At 55.0% G+C, this 17,710-nt stretch overlaps 1 long non-coding RNA gene across 2 annotated transcripts; it reads left to right on the forward strand.

Annotated features, from left to right (window-relative positions):
- Positions 1-4,394: 4,394 nt before the first annotated feature.
- Positions 4,395-9,857, forward strand: LOC113955626. 2 transcript variants are annotated; one of them, XR_003530605.1, is made up of 4 exons: positions 4,395-4,718; positions 4,986-5,112; positions 9,039-9,369; positions 9,504-9,857. It is a non-coding gene; the product is annotated as an uncharacterized LOC113955626 (long non-coding RNA). The 2 variants fall into 2 exon arrangements; XR_003530606.1 differs by lacking the exon at positions 9,039-9,369 and having other exon boundaries at positions 4,401-4,718.
- The last annotated feature ends 7,853 nt before the right edge of the window (positions 9,858-17,710 follow it).

Here is a 17,710-nt window from a genome sequence, read left to right on the forward strand (position 1 = left end):
AAAAAAAAAACAAACCCACCTTCTTTTGTGCACTTTGGACCGAGCTTGTCATATTTCTTAGAGTCTCCAGTGACTCCTTCATGCTACAGACTTTCTGGAGTCCTCCTTGTTAGACCCAGGACTACATGATTCATTGTGTGCTGGAGATTTAATACTGCACGTAAAACAGCCCCGGTTCAAATTTGTTTTCTTTCTTTCCCCCCCACCCCTCTTTTTTTTTTTTTTTAAATTTTTTTTTTTATTTCTTGGCTTCTCACTTACATCCTGGAATTTCATTATTTTTTTTTTTCACGAGATATAAAATAAATACATTCCCAAATATGTCCAGGAGGAAATGATCCGGTTAGATTTTTCAGCTGCTGGTTTTTAAGGCCTTTTAAAACAATTTGGTGCTGTTCAGCTTTCTTCAGGGATGGGTTTGTGTGTTGGGAAGACCCTCTCCCACCTCTCCCGGGCCTCTGAAGATCCACATGGCTCTGTGAACAGCTGCATTTGGAGATGTGTCTTCCTGTCTGGAGACTTTTGGGATTGCTTTTACAGTGGTGAGATGCAGATTTTTTAATGGCAAAAGGGACTTTTTTGGTTATTCAACCTGCTGAGTGCCACCCTTTAAGGTCACCAGCCCTGTGGTGACATGTCCCATCCTGGCATTGATCGGCAGGTGGTTCACTGGGCCTGGTGTCACCCATGTACTCAGCAGTCACTCAAGAGCAGTGGCTGGGATTGGCATTTTCTGAGGATGAGGTGCTCTGAGGGGCAGTGCAGTGATGACCTGAACTCGGGAAGAATTAGCTGAATCCTTTAATTACAGGTTGCCCTACTCCTGCCTGTGTGAGGTGCCTCTGTCCTGCCCGAGCTCCTCTTCATCTGCATTTGTTGAACACATGGTAATGAACTCCAGTCCCTCTTAGCCATGGCCTGAGAATCAGTTTTTTGAAGGAGCCCAAGGCTGGGTTTCCTGGGATTTGGTCCCAGTAATGAGCTCTGAGAGCAGCTCTTGGGCTTTCCCAAAGCACTTCAGGAGTTTGATTTCTAAAAGGACCTCAGCACTGCAGCAGCAGGGTCAGCCTTGCTGCCCAAGGAGCCCATTCCCGGGATGCAGCATCCCTGGAGGAAGGTGGTGCTGCTCCCTGTGCTGCCTGAGGCCGTGCTGTGTCACAGCAGCTGGGCAGGGTTGGCTCCTGCAGCACATGGAGACACTTGGACTTCTTGCAGGCCAGGAAGTCTCCTTGTTTCCCAGTGTCTTGCACTGCAGCTGAACTTCAGGATGCAAATCCTGTGACTCTCCTCGTTCACATGTGGATTTGGGCCTGTGGCAGAGCTGTTCTCTCTGTGCTCCAGTGACCTGAGCAGCTCCTGTGTGTGTGAAGATGTGCCAGGCAGTTTTCCTGCCCCCCTGCCCTGTGTAAACACCTCAGGGGTCCAACGCTATTCCTGGCTGCCATAATTCCTCTGCTCTGCTCAGGTAACTGCTTGGAAAGGGGGGGGGATAATGATATGGAGTTTGCTTTGCTGATGTGTGCTGGGCCAGGCTCAGCTTGGGAATGAGGGCTGTCCCAGCCAGCAGCTGGGTCATGGGAGATGCTGCTCTTTGTCCACATCAGGCACCTCCAGCTGGCACCCAAAAACACCTTTGCAGAGTGGATGTTTTCTGGGAGCTCCTGGCTCTCCCTTTCCAGGTGGCCCCAAACGAGGCCTTTGCAGCACCTCTGCCTCAGAGAAGCGGGTTTTCCATCCCTCTCTGAAGGACTTTAAGCCACCCTGTGTGATGCCTGACCACCCTCATGCTGGGAGCCCCAGCTCCTGGTCCCACACCAGGCTGTGGACAACCAGAGAAGGGGGTTCCTGCCCCCAGTGCCACCCAAACCTGCAAAAGCTGGGGAAGGGAAGGTGGCGAGTGGGGACGTGGTTTGTAGCAGCCCAGTGCTGGCCCAGAGGTTGTGGGTGCAGTTCCACTTCTTTTCCCTCGAGCTTTGCACAAGGTCTCATCTTCTTGGCCGAGGAAAAAGCCCTCTCAAGGCTGTGACCACCCTTTGGGGTGACCAACCTTTGGGTAGTCAAGAGGTCACCTCTCCAAGAGTGGTCCTTGTGCAGGTGCATCCACCACATCCCCCCCTCGGCCTCTCCCCCCTGCTCCTGCTCCCTGGGGGCTGCTCCAGCCGCCATCCCAATCATCCCCAATCATCCCAATCATCCCAATCATCCAGCCATCGTGGCGGGGAGCCTGTGGATCCCGTGGCTGCCGGGCTGGCTCGGCACAGGCTCCCAGCCCTGCTTTCATTCCCCAGCCTGTAAACACGGCGGCTCCGGCGTTGCTTCCATGTGGTTCAGCCATCGCCGCTGTGGGGGCTGCAGCTTCCCGGCCGGGGTGGGGCTGGCAGCTGGGGGCTGGAATTGCTTCAGCCACCCGGCTTTAATCCACCTCTGTGGGTGAGTCAGTGCCCCCGGGGGGCTCAAGTTGAGAGCTTGGGCTCACTATATATAGTCGGTGGGGCTGCTCGGAGGCACCTCGGGAGCTGCCCCTCCCTGCTGGCTCCCCGGGTACCACAGGCAGGGAGAAGTACCCTGAGATGGGGAGTTAAGCAAACCTGTTTTACCTAATGCTGGGCCCAGACAAGGAGCCCACCTGTGGTTGCCTGGTGCAGTTCATCCGTGGCTGAGGCAACTTCTCAAACCACTTGAATTCCCTCCTAAGACGCGTCTGCCGGCGCTGTCTCGTGGTGCAGCCCTGGGAGCCAGAGTTCACCCTCCCACCCCACAGGGTCACCACACTCTGCTTCTGGTCTGGGGGGCTGCCTGTGTGTCCCCTGTGCCTGCAGCCAGGCGCTGCTTTGGGGGACCAGGTGTCCCCATCACCCCACAGCATCTCCCCGGCACCGTGGCTGCTTTTCGTGGACCTGCTGCTCCCGTTTGCAGAGGGCAAATATTTGAGCTGCCCTGGCAGTTGTGCCTCAGGCAGAGCCATCCCTGCATGGGATGCAGGTGCCCTTTAGGGCTGAAGCTCCTGAGTATCAGCAGAGAGGACCCAAACCTCCCTGCCAGAGAGGGGATGGAGAAGATGGTTTTAAATTTGGGCTCCCTTTGTGCCTGCTGAGCACACTTGGCTGGTGGCAGCGATGTAGCAACTCCCCAGCACACATGTTAGTGGTTTTGAGGGCTGAATTGGACCTTGAGAATTAGCAGCCTTGCAAGTCAATAACAACATGTCCTAATGAATGCAAGATGTCCCTAGGAAATGAAAGCTCCTCTGCTTGACTGGGAGCCTGTGACTGGGAGAGGACCAGTAAACAAGAAGGAATGTTTCGACTGGAGATGAGCAGGAGATACAAACTCGACGTCTAGAGATTACAAACACACCCCAAATGTGGGTGGTGGCAGCAGGGGGGGGGGGGGGGGGAGCACGAGCCATTTGCAGTTGTGAAATGCAGTGGTGTCTGTCTCCTGGCCATCCCCTGGGTCTCCTGGCCATCCCCTGAGTCTCCTGGCCATCCCCTGAGTCTCCTGGCCATCCCCTGGTTCTCCCTCAGGTGGGCTGGGCTCTGGAACATGGCTGGGAAAACCAGGATTGTCACTCCTGCCACTCACCATCACTGTGCAGGGTGGGATGACTCCAGCAGCCCCCTACCCCTTCCAGAGCCTGCCTTCCAAGATCCCTGTGCCCGCTGTCACCTGCAGCCTGGCTGCTTTCAGCCCCTTCCCACCCTCATTGCCAGTGCTGGTTTCACCATTAAACTTTTCCACATGGAAATTCCTCCCTCCCTCAGGCCTGCAGACATCCCAAGCATTAGCACTGCTCTGCATCCCAAGTTTTTATCCTCCTACTGCCTCAAAATGAGCAGTTTGATCATTTCCTAATTGCACTGACATGGACACGGGGCTCTGCTGTGTCAGGAAGCATCAGGAATGTCTGCCCATGGCTCTGGGCCTTGAAGTCTTCGCTGGCTGCCACTGCCACCCCCCCTCTAATGCCTCTCAAAGTGTCCTGTGCCATCCTGGCAGCCCAGTGATTGCTCCCAGGCAGGCAGCTCACTCAGGTTAAACCCTGCAAACACAGGTGATGCTCAGGGGTGACTCTGTGCCTCGAAGGAATGAGACTCTTCACCCCCCCCCCCCAGGGCAGCAGCAGTGGGATTTTGGGATGGGGGTGGCCCTGAGCTGCTCAGCATCACTGGGAGCACTGGAGTTCATGGTCTGCACGTGCGGTCAGGGCTGTGCTGCCTCTCTGCACATCACCCTGGGTCAACCACCCTGTCCTGCCCGGCCAGTTGGCATGGTGGGGACGTGGGGTCCTGCTGGTAAAACCACTCCAGGACAAGATCTAGGAAGAGGCCGGCCTGGTTTCATGGCTGTCTCCTCCTCCTCGCTCTGAAGTCACTGCAGTTTCAGGTAAGTTTAACAGGTGATTTGTATTCACCACCATTAAGGGCAGTGCTCACCGCTCTGTCCTGCAGGCTGGCTGCACACCACAGGGAATTGCTCGTTGACCCCAAGCTTTCCTCTGCCCAATTATCCTGGTTAGCTTGCAGGCAGCCTCGGGAGCAGGGCAGGGAACAGGTCACACCGAGGGACTCGTCCTCCCGTGCCCCTGCCCGCCCTCAGGCTGGGGGCAGGGTGCTGGGCAGGGGTGGCTCCTGGAGGGTGTCAGGTCACGGCAGCCTCAAAGCCAGTTGGGAAGAGGAAAGTTCCAGTCCTGGGACACCCCTTGAGCACCTGCACTGGTGTGTGGCACACCCTGACCGGGCTGGTGCTGACCCAGAGCAGCTGGCACAGGGCAAGCCCTGATGCAGCTCGTGGAGCATCACCAGTGCTGTGTCCCCACAGGACGGGTGACATTCTCCTCACAGGACTTTCTCCTGTGGCCATTGGCACCCTGGGGTACCTGTGCTGAGTGGCCAGAGCAAGTGGCTGGACCTCAGGGTTGCCTCTGGCAGACGGGACTTTGTGGGTCTTGTCCCTCAAACCAACTGTTTGCCCCAAACCTGCAGGAGCCCAACGCCTGCAAGACCTCAAGGGCTGGAGCTGTTGCAGTGCTGTGATTCCCGTCCAGAAGCCCCAAAAGTGGACATGGGGGTGAAACTGGGAGACCTGAGACCCGCTGCCACCCACGAGCACGTGAGTCCTCGGCAGGAGCAGGGAAGGGGACATGGGAATGGCAGCGTTGCCCAATCCACGCGCATGGAAATGAACTGCTTTGTGTGCAAAAAAAGCCCTGGTCGTGCAGAGGCGCTGGGTGTGAGCGCATGTGGGTGTTCAGACTCTGCAGGAGCGACCTGGGATGCCTGGAAAAAAAAAAAAAAATCTCCTTTGTGCATTTAATTAGCGGTAAACGCCATTTACATGCGAGATGCCTCTCGGTCTGAATCTGCTTGGTTGATTAGCAAACTGCAGCCGGGTTGTGTCGTGCACTTTGTTTGCCTCGGCCCGCAGCGGCGCTGCCCGAGCGCAGCAGAGCTCCTGCCTTTGCATTTCAAAGCCGGGCAGGGGCCGGGGGTTGTTGCACAACCGGGACGGGACGGGTGCCCCGGGATTTTGGCCCCTGCTCCCTCTCATCCCCTCTTTCCCTGTGAGTTGGGGGCGGTGCAGCCGCTCAGTGCGGGATCAGCTCCCTGCTCTGATGGGAGGTGGGTCCGGCCAAGGAAAATGGGATTGTGCCAGGGCACGGATAGCGAGGGGACAGCTGGGGGACCGCGCTGCTCTCTGGCCGCTGTGCCAAGCAGACGTGGTGCTGCACCACAGCTCCAGAACGGGCTGGTTTTGCTCCCAAACAGCAGCGCAGGGAGTGGAAAGGGGCTTCTCCAAGTGGAAAAAGTCCTGCAGAGTCTCGGTGCACGCAGAGAGGGAGGCAGAGAGGGGAGCAGGGGTGCTCCGTGGGCACCACTGGAATGGTAGTGCTGGGCTCGGTGCCTCCCTCCTGCCTTCCCACTGTGCATTTCCTCGGCAGTGCCACCCGTGCCACGTCCTCGGTCACGGCAGGGCTGTGACCCCACGGCTGTTGCCGTCCTGCCGGTGGCTGTGGCCCCACAGAGTGGCTGGGGCAGCTGCCCAGACCTGTGTGTCGCTTCCTGTGGTCACTGCAAACCATTCCCAGGAAACCAGGAGCACGTGGCTTTTGGTTCAGGTCCCTTTTCAGCTCCTCTCTCCCCTCCAGTGCCTGTGCTGATAACCCGGGTGCCCTCCATGAGCTGTGCTTTCCTCTCGTCCTGGCAAACCCCAGTCTGGCCTGGCTTCTCCCCATCCATGAGGGATGGGTGGTGGGATGGGTCCTGGGAGATGGGAATGGGCAAAGCACGGCTGGTGCAGAGCAGGGTGTGAGTCCCCAAGGTTGGGGCCCTAAAGGGAACTGCTCCTGCCCCCAGCTCCTTGTCCTGCTCCCTGACATGTCCAGAGAGGCTCTGCAACTGCTTCTCCACCCCTCAGAGATGCAGCAAGGAGGGGGGCTGATGGTGAGAAAAGGAGAAAAGGAGCTCCCCTGTGTTGCCCACATTTCCTCTCCCTGCTGCAGAGCCAGGGTTGAAATCAATTCTGTATTTCTACCCTCTTGGAGAGAAAACAGGGGCTTTGTGGGCATTCCCAGTGTGCAGAGAGTGGATGTGGAGTGCTGGGATGCTCGAGCCCAGAGGCTGCTGTGTCAAGCTGGACTTGGAGCAGCTCAGCCTTGGCACAGGCCCCACGAGGCCCTGGGTGACAGCCTGTGCTCCCACTTGCCACCTAAACAAAGCAGGAGCCACGAGGGGAGCGTTTCACCCAGTTTTGCCAAGACACAATGAGATGAAAGCAGTTGCCCGAGGTCATTCCACAAATCCGGGGCAGAGCTCAGATCCCAGCGAGCACCCTGCCCGTCCTCAGCCCAGCCCCACACGGCCCATCTGGGGCAGGTTTCTGTCTGCTCATCCTCTCCTTTTGTCTTGTCCATCACTTCCAAACACTCTCAGGTGCTTTGATCTGCTCTCAGTGCCCAGGGCCAGCTTCTCCTCCGCTCCCAGGAGCTGGGCCAGCGGGCACGAGCCCTGCCCAGCCCCAAGGTCTCCCCAGCTCATTCCTAAGCTGAATCCCATGATCCTGTTTTGGCTTCTCCCACCCACTCCAAGTCCTTGTCACCACAGTTAAAGAGGTGCCCGAGGAGGGCAGGAGGCAGCCAAGGTCTTTTTGTTGAGCTGCAGAGGGACAGGGCTTGCTCTGGCCCTGATGCCCAGGGGCTTCAGGGCCTTTTTGAGGAAACAGGGGTGATCCAGGAGCCTTGTTTGGTTCCTGGTAATCATCTCTGCCAGGCTGGGGCAGAGTGAAAGTCCACTGGCAGCAGTGCCCCCTCTGCCCCGTGCCCATGTCCTCAGCATGGAGGGGATGGGTGGGCACTGACAGGGAGATGTTGGATTCCCTGCATCCAGGCTCCCTGGGAATGACCTGACTTGGGCTCGTGCACGTGGCAAACCCTCTCCCATCTCAGCAGAGCTCAGTTTGACAGCAGTGCTCCACCAGCTCCCTCCGTGCCACGGCCACGGGAAGCGGCTCCATCTCCCCCTGCCTGACTCAGCGAAGCGGCTCCATCTCCCCCTGCCTGACTCAGCGAGGTCCCAGCTGGCCTCTGAGAGGAAAAAATCTGTCCCTGGAGCCACAAACCCTGTGGAGATGAGTAATCCCCTCCCTCTCCAGCTGTCCTGGGGCTCTGCTCGCTGGGAAAGGGATTCCTTGTGTGGCTGCTGGCCCCAGAGTCAAGGGGACCAGCAAAGCCACCGTGCTCCAGACAGGATCCCTGCTCCTGCTGCATCCCTGCCAGCTTCACTCACGCTCCTCTGGGAGGCCTGGATGCTCCTGCTCCCCTTGGAAGGCTGTTTGGAGCTCCATGACACATCTGTCCCTCAGCAGTGTCCTGGCTGACAGATGCAGATGTCCAGGTCCTGTTGATGTTCCTGTCCCTGTGCTCAAGTGAGGCTGAGGCTCAGGGGGAAAAAAAAGAAAGGCAAAAAGGCTGGATGCAGCCCTGCCATCCCAGTGTGGATGTGTCCTTCCCACTCTGCCCAGCCTCTGCACAGCACATTTCTTACCAGTGACTTTCTGGGCACCTTTCAGCATCTTTCTGTGGTGGCAGCTGGAATGGAGGGATCTGGAATTTCCTCCTCCTGCTTGGTCCAGACCCAGAAGACCTCGCTGGAATTTTTAATTTGTTAATTTATTTTTTATTATTATTATTATGACTTTATTTGCATTCATTTGGCTTTCCAGACAAGCTTTGGCCAGTGGGGTCGCTGGCATTTGTGGGAAGTGAAGCTGGACTCCCCATGCCTGGGTTTTCCTGGCTCAACGTGGGCTCTGGCCAGCCCAGACTCACCCAGTGCCTCACCTGGGGCTTCGGGTTGTGGTTCCTTCCAGCCGCTCATTTTTCATCTCCAGGGCTGAACCTCTGAATACTTTTGTTGGCAAAAGCAGGAAAAAAAAAAAAAAAGAGGGAAAAAAATGAATCCAGTAAAAACAGCTGATTCAGATCCGCCGTATCTTGGTGTGGCAGAAAGAAATTAGTTGTTGCACGTGGGCTGAGAGAGGTTGTTTGTCCAGGAGAACAGGGGAAGGGAACAGCTTCCTTTCCTTAATTCCTTTCTTTTTTTTTTTTTTTTAATTTTATTTAAATGAAATCTCCCTGCTTGCTGCAATTAGCAGCCAGAAATGCACTGGGACAACCGTGCCAGTGGCTCCTGCTCCCCCAAAGCATCATCTGCCCTAATTCCCCCCTGCTCCATCCCCAGGAACCCTTGGGTGGGCTGGGGGGGTCCTCAACCCCTTCAGTCTAAGAGGGGAGAGCAGCCAATAAAATCAACAGTTCCAGTGGTTTTGGAAGAGCTCTGGCAGCATCTGAGCGGTGGATGGAGAGGAAATAACTAGGAAATAATAGGATTATTTGTAATATGTGAGACATTAATGCATTGCAATGTAATATAATACAAACAATATAATATATACTACATACAGTACATATAATATAACACAATATAGCATAATATAATGCATTATAATGTTTGAGCCTGACTTCCAGCTCTTTCCTTTAGGCCTAATTCCTATTTTCCTCCAAGCCCATCCCGAGCATCTCCCTGTGCTGCCAGAGCAGAGATTTGTTCTCCATCTGGGAATATTGGTGCCTTCTGGAGCAGCCCTGAACTCTCCATTAGACCAGTTGCTTTCTGATTCAGAGGGGAGCAAAGAGTTAAAATTTATTCCATCCACCTGTATATTTTCCCAAGCCTTCTGATAGCAATCAAGAATGCAGGAAATGGTGTATTTAAGGGGTCTGAATTTGCCAAAACTGTGCCACAAGTCAAACTTATAAAGCAAAGTTTATTTGTAAAGTTACAGAAGGCTGAAGTATCTCCTGTTGAAGGGGTAAGTCTCTTTAAACCTATCCCAGGATTTTTTTTTCCACCTCTGCCTTTTAAAATGATTGAGCTTGGGAAGAGGGAGAGGATTCATGAAGAGGGGCTTGGTTTTAATCTAATAAGTGTTTTTTTCCCCTGTAGGCAAGTGCTGGAGCTCATCAAGGCACAGATCAGCCCTGCTGGGTTACAGAGGGACCTTTGACTGTTGACTGGGATCATTTCAGCTCCTTTGGAGCCCTGTGAGGGACCTGACAGGGCTCAGCGATGCCCCAGCTGGGGCTCCCCAGCTCCAGGGGGCTCAGCACCACTGGAATTGGTGTCTGTCTCTGCTGGATGGTGGGAGGCTGTGGTGGGATGCTGAGATGTGCCCCCAGCCACACAAGGACCACGAGTTCTTGCCCATGAACCCAGCCCACCCCTGTGTGCTGCTTTCCAGGGATCCTCGAATCCCTAAAGGCTCCATGAGGGTGTTCTATAAATTCTTCCCGTGCTGAAGTGGCAACCACCTCGGTGGTCACTGCACCCCTAGTGCAAGGGCAGCACATCAAACTTCATTAGAGATTAAAAAATCAATTGTGTTTGCATTCCTTGCGGGAGGTGGGAGCTGGTGCTTGGCTCCTTGTTGCTTGGGAGTCTCAGGGGGGCTGGGAAGGGGCTCTCAGGATTCATGGCTTAAACCAGCCTCCTGTTGATGATGCTTTTGGCTCCTGGTCACTGCCCACCGTGCCAGGGGAATGTATCCCATCCTTTTCCACCCTGGAGAGGCAGCAGCACCTCCTGCCTACGTGAGCTCTGGCAGGCTCATGCCAGAGCCTGCTCTTCCCACCTCCTGCAGCTCCAGGACCTGGGGCAGGGAAATGGGATGGGCAGGAACTGTCACCTGCTGCAAGGGGCTGGGGGAGCCCAGGAACACCCTGGTGGGGGCAAGTTAAAGCCTTAACTCCGTGTTGCTTCCCACCCCTTGGATACACTGCAGGTGGAATGGGCTCATCCCTGCCTGTGGAAGAGCCGGCAAGTGCAGCCCTGTGGCCAAGCTCTCATGGAATGGAAGAGAACACCACAGAACACCAACCCCTTCAGGTCACTGCTGCTTGGATCCTGACACACACAGGGACACTGGCTCGGGGAGTAGCTCCAAAACCAGCCAGTGGCTGCTCTTCCAAAGGCGTTGGGTGAGCACGGCAGGGCTGGAGCGGATGGCAGCCGTGGGGTTTGGCTCCCATTGTCTCTGTGCACAGCTCCCTTGGGTTAATCCAAACCCCTCTGGGAGGAATCAGTGATAAACCCAGGCTGGGAGCACTGCAGGTGCTGCCTTGGCACGGGGGCAGCGGGGCCGGGCACCGGCGGTGGCACCGGGCCACCACAGGCTGGGTGGCCCTTTCTTGGGTGGTGGCTAATGACTTGTAATTGAGATGAGGCTTTAACCCCCAGCAGCAGGTGAGCTGGCACACTGGGGAGGGGGAGGGAGCCGAGATAGGGGCGAACACGGCGTGTCTGGGTGCCACGGGCACCGCTGAGCCGGCCCGACCGGCCCAACCAGCCCCTGCCGGGTGCCGGATCCCGGCCGGGCTGACACCTCCTCCTGCTGCCGCGTGCCCGACACCCCACTGAGGTGCACAAGAGGGGGTTGGGGTGGTTTCTTTCCTGCCAGGAAAGAGCACAAAGCCACCCAAAACACCAGCTCGGTTGGGGTTTGCACGGGGAAGAAGAGCTGGCCCTCGGCGAGGCCTGGAGGGTGACACCGGGGTGTGACAGGGGCTGGCTTGGCCTCAGCTGGAAAGGCAGGAGAAGGTGGGAATAAAACCCTTTGCAGAGAACAGGGTGGATGGCTGGGTCCTGGAGACACCAGGCACGATGGGGTGGGACTGAACCCTGGCTCTGGAAGGGACACATGGCATTGCTGGCACCGAGCAGAGCTGGGTGTGATAGGAAGGTGCATTTTCCCCCTGTTCTCTCCATCTGAGCCCAGCCCTTTAAACATCACCTACAAAAATGCAAAGGTCAGAAACCTACTTTACACTCCCTAAAAAAATTAAATTAAATTACATTGAAAGGTGGATGCCATGTAAAAGGGGATTTAGAAAAGCACATCAGGAGCAGGGACAGAACACGGCAATAAAATCATCTCTTTGGGCAAAGACAATGATCTCCACAAAGCCAGTGATGACTTAGAGGGTTGGCAATGCCTCTCAGCTCCCTGATAAAGGTCCTCAGGGAGGTACGTGGGTGCCTGCATGTGCTGGGTTACCTGGCTTCCTCTCCATGGAATAAAATAAATCATTAAAACCCCCCTTTAAGAAAACTCCTGCAGCATTTTCCACACATTTCTTCCCCCCCCCCCCCCCCCCCCCCCCGTGGGGTTATCTCCTCTGGTTCCAAAGCCACAAGAAAATATCATCATATTTTTAAACCCAAACCTCAAGGTAAATAAAGGCAAGGGTTTGGATCTGCATCCAGCCCTCGCCACTTCTATCAGGGAAAAAAACACCAGCACAGTTCTCCGCCAATATAAGATAGAAAGGTGGAGAACATTTTTTAAATGTTCTGAAAACATTCCATCATCTATAGCAATCAAAGCCCCATTGAAAGCTACAGAACCCCTCACATTCGAGGGTTTTAATGAAAACCAAATTTTTTTATTTTTTTTTTTCAGGGCCTGTGTTTTTCTTTGCGAGGATTTCCAGGGGGAAACAACCGGAGCGGGGGGCGGACGTGGGGAGCTTGGCTGGAGTTCCTCCTGCCCCAGTAGGGCTTTCACTGTGGGGGTTTTTAAAATGGTTTAAAGATAACATGGCCTCGTAATTTTTTGGGGCTTGCCAAAGTGCTCCCTCTTGCCCCGGATCAGGGCTGGGTCATTTTTGCTGGGAGATGAAGGATGGGGCAGGGGCAGGAGGGGAGAGGGGGGTCTTGGGTGCTTGCCATGAGGGGAGGGTTCCCAGGGTCGGGCTGCCAGGCTGCGGGCAGGAAAGCAAAAACCAAATTCGGGGCTTAACTTTTAACGGTGTGGAGCTGGGCAAAGTGCCTGCCTTCTGTACCAGGGGGAAACATCCCACGTGCTGTGAACTGCCCGACCCTGGGAGCGGAAACCTCCTCGGAAAGCAGCAGGGGTTATATCCCCCCCCCCCCCCCCAAAATACCCTGCATAAAACGCCCCTAGTTTCTCTGGGTCAGCTGAAAGGCTGCTGTTAACAAACGTCTTTTAGGTTTGGTTTTCTTTTTCTCGGTTGCTTTTAGTCTAACTCCACATGGAAGTGAGTTGTCGCCGTGATGAGGGCACTGCTGAGGAGGGGTTGTCAGAGCTGTCCAGTGGCCCCATCCCACAGCAAGGACCTTCCCTCGGGTCTCTCCCTCAGCCATCAGTGCCTGAAATCCCCTGGAGCCACTCCCTGCCCAGCAGGGTCCCCAGTGGGAGTGGAAAGGGAGTGGGTGAAGTGCTGTTGCCCACCCAGGCGGGGACGGTGGTGGCGTGGCCGGGGACTGCGGGTGCTGGACCACACAGCTCCGAGGCAGCAGCAGGGAGGGGTTCAGGGATCTCTAAAAGCACCCGGTGGCAGCAGGGGCAGGCTGGGGACCCCCAGCTTTCGCAGGAACATTTAATCCCCTCGTTAACGTCCCCCATTAGAACAATTCATTCTTTCACTCCGGCTTAAACACCCAACTTTACTTTACAGCTCATTTCATTTATGACTGAGAAATGAAATTACTGTATCGATTTCATGGCAGACAGTGAAAAAAACCTGGGTGTTCCTGGTCGTAATAAACCCACGGGCTGCAAAGACAAACAGCAAAACCTGCCAAGGAGGGGGGAGCTGGGCTGCAGCCACCGCAGGGACCCACTGGGAACAGCACCGGGAACAGCACCGGGACTGGCACCTCCGGGTCCTGCCTCTGGAGCCAAACCCAGATCTGCTGTAGTTGCTTTCCTCTCCGTCTTAAAAAATTCTCTGTATATGTTTGGAGGGACCTGGGGGCTTTGCAAATCGCTCAGATGGAAAGGAAATACGCTGCCTGGTAGCACTGGTGTGAAATATCCCTCCTGGAGCGCGGCCAGAGCCCGGGCGGGGGCTGGAGAAGGGGTTCACGGCATCACCGGAGGGGGATCAGCAGAGCGCTGTGCAGGGATGGAGAACCCGACCCGATCCTTGGCTGCCCACCCGATGGGCCTGGCAGTGTGGGCAGAGCCAGGATTTGGGTGAGCCAGCCCCAAAAACTCACTGGGGTTTCCTTGCCCTCCCGCTTTGCTGGCTGTGGCAGCGCCGTGCCAGGGGCAGGAGTTTAGGGCAGCGCCCTGGTGCTCCCACCACTCTCCCGACCACTCTGCTGCCCCGGTGCCATCCCAGGGATGGTCTGGTTGCCCAAAGAGACCCGCGGGTTTTCCAGTGCAGTGTCGGGCTGGAGGTGCACGGTGCACGGCCTGCCAGGAGCCTGGATACCCCACCAAAAAAAGCAGCACCCGCATAAGCACCCTGCCTGACCCCCGGGGGCCGGAGCAGTGCGGACTGGGGGGGACGGACACTCCCAAACCGCTCCCGAGGCCAGATCCTTCCCCGCTTCCAGAGCTGAGCATCCCCGGGGGAGCAGCGTGTCCCTGCGGGGACCCGGGTGCAGGAGGTGCCCGAGTGGGGTTGGCAGGAGGCGGTGGGTGCTGCCGGGTGCCTCCGGGTGACCCCGGGGGCCGCGTCCCCCTCCACCCCGACGTGCCCCGTCACGCGTGAGCGCTGCCCACGCAGGCAGGTGCTCGCCCGGGGCGCTCACCTGGGGATGCGCCGAAACGGCACCGAGCACAGACACACACACACAACACGCGAGGGATGCACCCGCGTCTCCCCTGCCCGCCCCTCCTGCCCTAATTAAAGCCCGTTATCACCCCATCTCATGCAATTCCGAGGTTAATGAGGCCCCGCTCTCCGTCCTCCCCTGCCCCGGCTCTTTGAAGTGGAGCTGCTTTCATGGCCCGGTGTCTGACAGCCCGGAGCGCGCCGGGATCCCGGCACCCTGTCGCTCGCATCATTTTTAGCCTCTGTGGGTTAGCCCAAGAATAAAGACTCACCTGAGCCTATTTTAATTTAAACTCTTCTGATCTCCCGGCCCAGCCCAACCTCTGTGCAAGAAAACACCTTCCCTGCACCCCAACCTGCTGCTGGCAGGAATTAACAGTTACACGGGGACACTTGGTCTGAGTGGATGAAATAAAAATACTGCAGGTGATTAAACTGCAGAACGGCACATGAGGTGTTTCAGGGGCATTTTGAGCTGGAGTTCTCTGGGCAGCCAGCACTGGGGTGTAGGTTTGGGTGCCACTGGGATGTGTGCCCAGAGACATGGCCCCACTTGGTGACATCCCTGTGGAGTGGGTGGCATTCAAGGAGGCTGAAGAGGGAACTCTGTTTAAATCTGGCTCTGGGAAAGATTCCTGAGCTGGGCAAAAGTATTTGGGTGCCTAATTCCCACCAGCTTTTTTTGCCCGTTTTAGCCCTAATCCCAAACTGGCTTGAAGGAGAGATTTCCAAGGTGGGCAGCTGGGATGACATTGTAGAAGAGCCCTAAGCCACTGAAAATTAACCAAATTGGTCCAACTGGACCGTTGCCCACCCAGGAGAGCCATGGTGCACCCCAAGGAAGGAATAAGCCCTTGGAGTCCTGGCTGCCCCTGCAGCCCTGGCCTTGGTTGCCCCCTCCTCCCCAAAATCTGGTGTCCAAAGCCCAGGACAGACATGCCTCAGTCGTATGCCTTGGAAGGGGGTTGGGCTGGTCCAGCTGGGAACAAGCAGGCACCGGGGCTGAGCTGAGCAGCAAGGGTTTGTTTGTTGTTGAAGTCCTGTTTATGGGCAAACATAGCCTGATTTTTTTAAAATTTTTGAATTGGAGACAGTCCTCTGCAATATATGGAAGGATTTGGGGTTGATCTGAGCTGAAGGAGCCATGGCACAGGGCTGGATGGTGGTGTTGGGGTGGGTTGAAGCTGGGGAGACAGAACTCCTTGAAAACCCCAACATCCTGAACAAAACAGCTCCTGTGACCCTGGAACAATGTTTTTATTGGGTTTGGTTTGTATTGCACCAAACTCAAGAAATATTGAGTGATCAGGAATGAAGGATTGGTGGGGTTTTTTTTTGTTTTACAGTTTGGGCACTGGACCAGCCCTCCACCCCTGCTCCTCTCCCAGCTCCCATCCTCGCCAAGCCTTTTGCCATCCAGCACTGCAGGAACAGCCAGACAGGGATCCTGGCCAGCAGGTCCTGGATTGGTGGTGGATTTGCCCTTCACAGGCCTTGGGTTAAGAGCTCCTGCCTTTTCCAAAGGGTGGGAATGGCACTGGTGACCAGCATCAGGGCTGACCCCGAGAGGTGGGAAGGGGACAGAGCCCAGTGAGACCAGGTGAAAGGGGGCAGCGAGATTTGAAAAGCCTGTGAGAAGCAAAAGGTCTCCCTTTTGTTCCTGTCTGGGAATTAAATGGAGAGGAAAAAAACCCCATGAAACTCCTATGTACAAAATATACATACAAATATATATAAATATATATCTCCCCCAAGGCGTGAGGTCCCGCTGAGTAAGTGGATGTGAATGACGTGTAACCAAACACTTTCCCAGACACCCTAATGAATTTTCCATGTTTTCCATCATTTAGCTTCTAAATAGGCAGCATTCACAAAAACACCCACCCCAATCCCAACAAACCCCCCATCCTTTCCAGCAGGAGGCCCTGCAGAAGGGTTAACCCCCCACAGATGCCCACGGAGGTGATGCCAAAGTGGGAATCTCACACTGGACCAGGAGATGGGAGTCCCTGTTTGTAAATTTAGGGGGTCTCTGGGAGTGCAGGATGGGTTTTCTCCACCTCTCTTTGGCCCTATTTCAGAGGAACAGGATTGGGCCTTAGTGATGCTGATTGCTCATTTGTGCAAGGGTCCTTAAGGGCTTGAGGAGGGCAAGGGATGGTGTGGCCAAGGCAAGAGCCAGGATCCTTGTCCTGTATTCTGTGTAGCCTTTGCAAGCTAAAAGATTATTTACTAAGGCAGTTTGGACACAACAGAGTCATTAAAACAGAGGCTGAAGTTTAGAGCTTGGTCTGGAATGAAATGTAATAAGATTTTTGCTGAGACTTTTGTTAGTTCTGATCTCAAAGGAAATAGTCTTCATTTTTCCTAGGAGATTTTTTTAGCCTGAACTCCAAGCAATTTAATATCTGAATGCTCAAAAAATAGTCTTCCAAGCTCCAGTGATTTTTTTTCCCCTCCTTTCAGTTTTCTATTGCAAAAGAAAACCCAAACATTCCTGCTCTGGTTGCCTCAAACTGTTGCTTCCAGTCCTGTTTTCCAGCATCCCCCTGGAACAGCAGGAGCTCTTGGGTACTCGGGAGCCTTTGGGAGAGGCTGGTGCATCCCACATCCCCACATTGCCATGCTGGGGTCCAGCTTTCCTATTTAAATTCATTAAATGGGTGCAAAACTTGTGTATAAGCAAGATGCAGTGGCAGCATGCTGGATGCTGTGCATGGTAGGTGGCCCACATAAAAATATCACCTATATAAAAACATCACCCATATAAAAACATCACCCATATAAAAATATCACCCATATAATAATAATAATAATAATAATAATGCCCATATAAAAATAATACCCATATAAAAATAACACCCATCTGGCCCTCAGGTGTTGGGTCTATTTAATACCATCACCTCCCTGGGCCTCCCAGCTGGATTTTAGCTGGTGCCATGTCCTCCCTGCACTGCTTTGGTCCAGCATCTCCTGCTCCAGCCACATCCTCACCCCCTCTGCCATCACCCCACGGGTACCAGCACCAAAACCACTTGGCAGAGGGCTGGCACCCCCTTGATTCCATGGGTCCCATGGACGACCCAGTGCATATCAGTACAACAAAGCCCTTGTTATTAATCCTCTTTTTCTTTTCCCTTTCCTTCTCCTTGCAGCTTTAAACGAGGCTGCGAGAAAAGCACAGCTCAACTTGGAACAGAAAGTTCCTGTAAATAACAGCTACACCTCGGGGTGTTTCCTCTCCCAGTAGCTGTGAAGAAAAAGGCAGCTATGTCTTGGGTTTGCCTTGGAACACATTTCCGCTGGCCAGGGCTGTGGAGCCAGGGCTGAGCATTTATTGTGGTTTGCTTTGGGCTTTTCCTAATTTTTTTCCCCCCCCCTTTTTTTTTTTTTTTTTTTTTTTAACCCTCTTTCCATGCAAACACTGCTGAGGGCTTTGCCTACAGAGATGCTGGAAAGAGGAGGCAGAGCACTGGCTCCAGCACGTCGTCCCTGCTCTGGGGCACGGCGCTGGCATGGCCCCGGCGTTCCTTCCCCGGGATCATGAATAACTCCGGCGCTGAGTGACTC

This window comes from Corapipo altera, unplaced genomic scaffold (genome assembly GCF_003945725.1).
Source record: "Corapipo altera isolate COAL_440 unplaced genomic scaffold, ASM394572v1 201, whole genome shotgun sequence".
NCBI lineage: Eukaryota > Metazoa > Chordata > Aves > Passeriformes > Pipridae > Corapipo > Corapipo altera.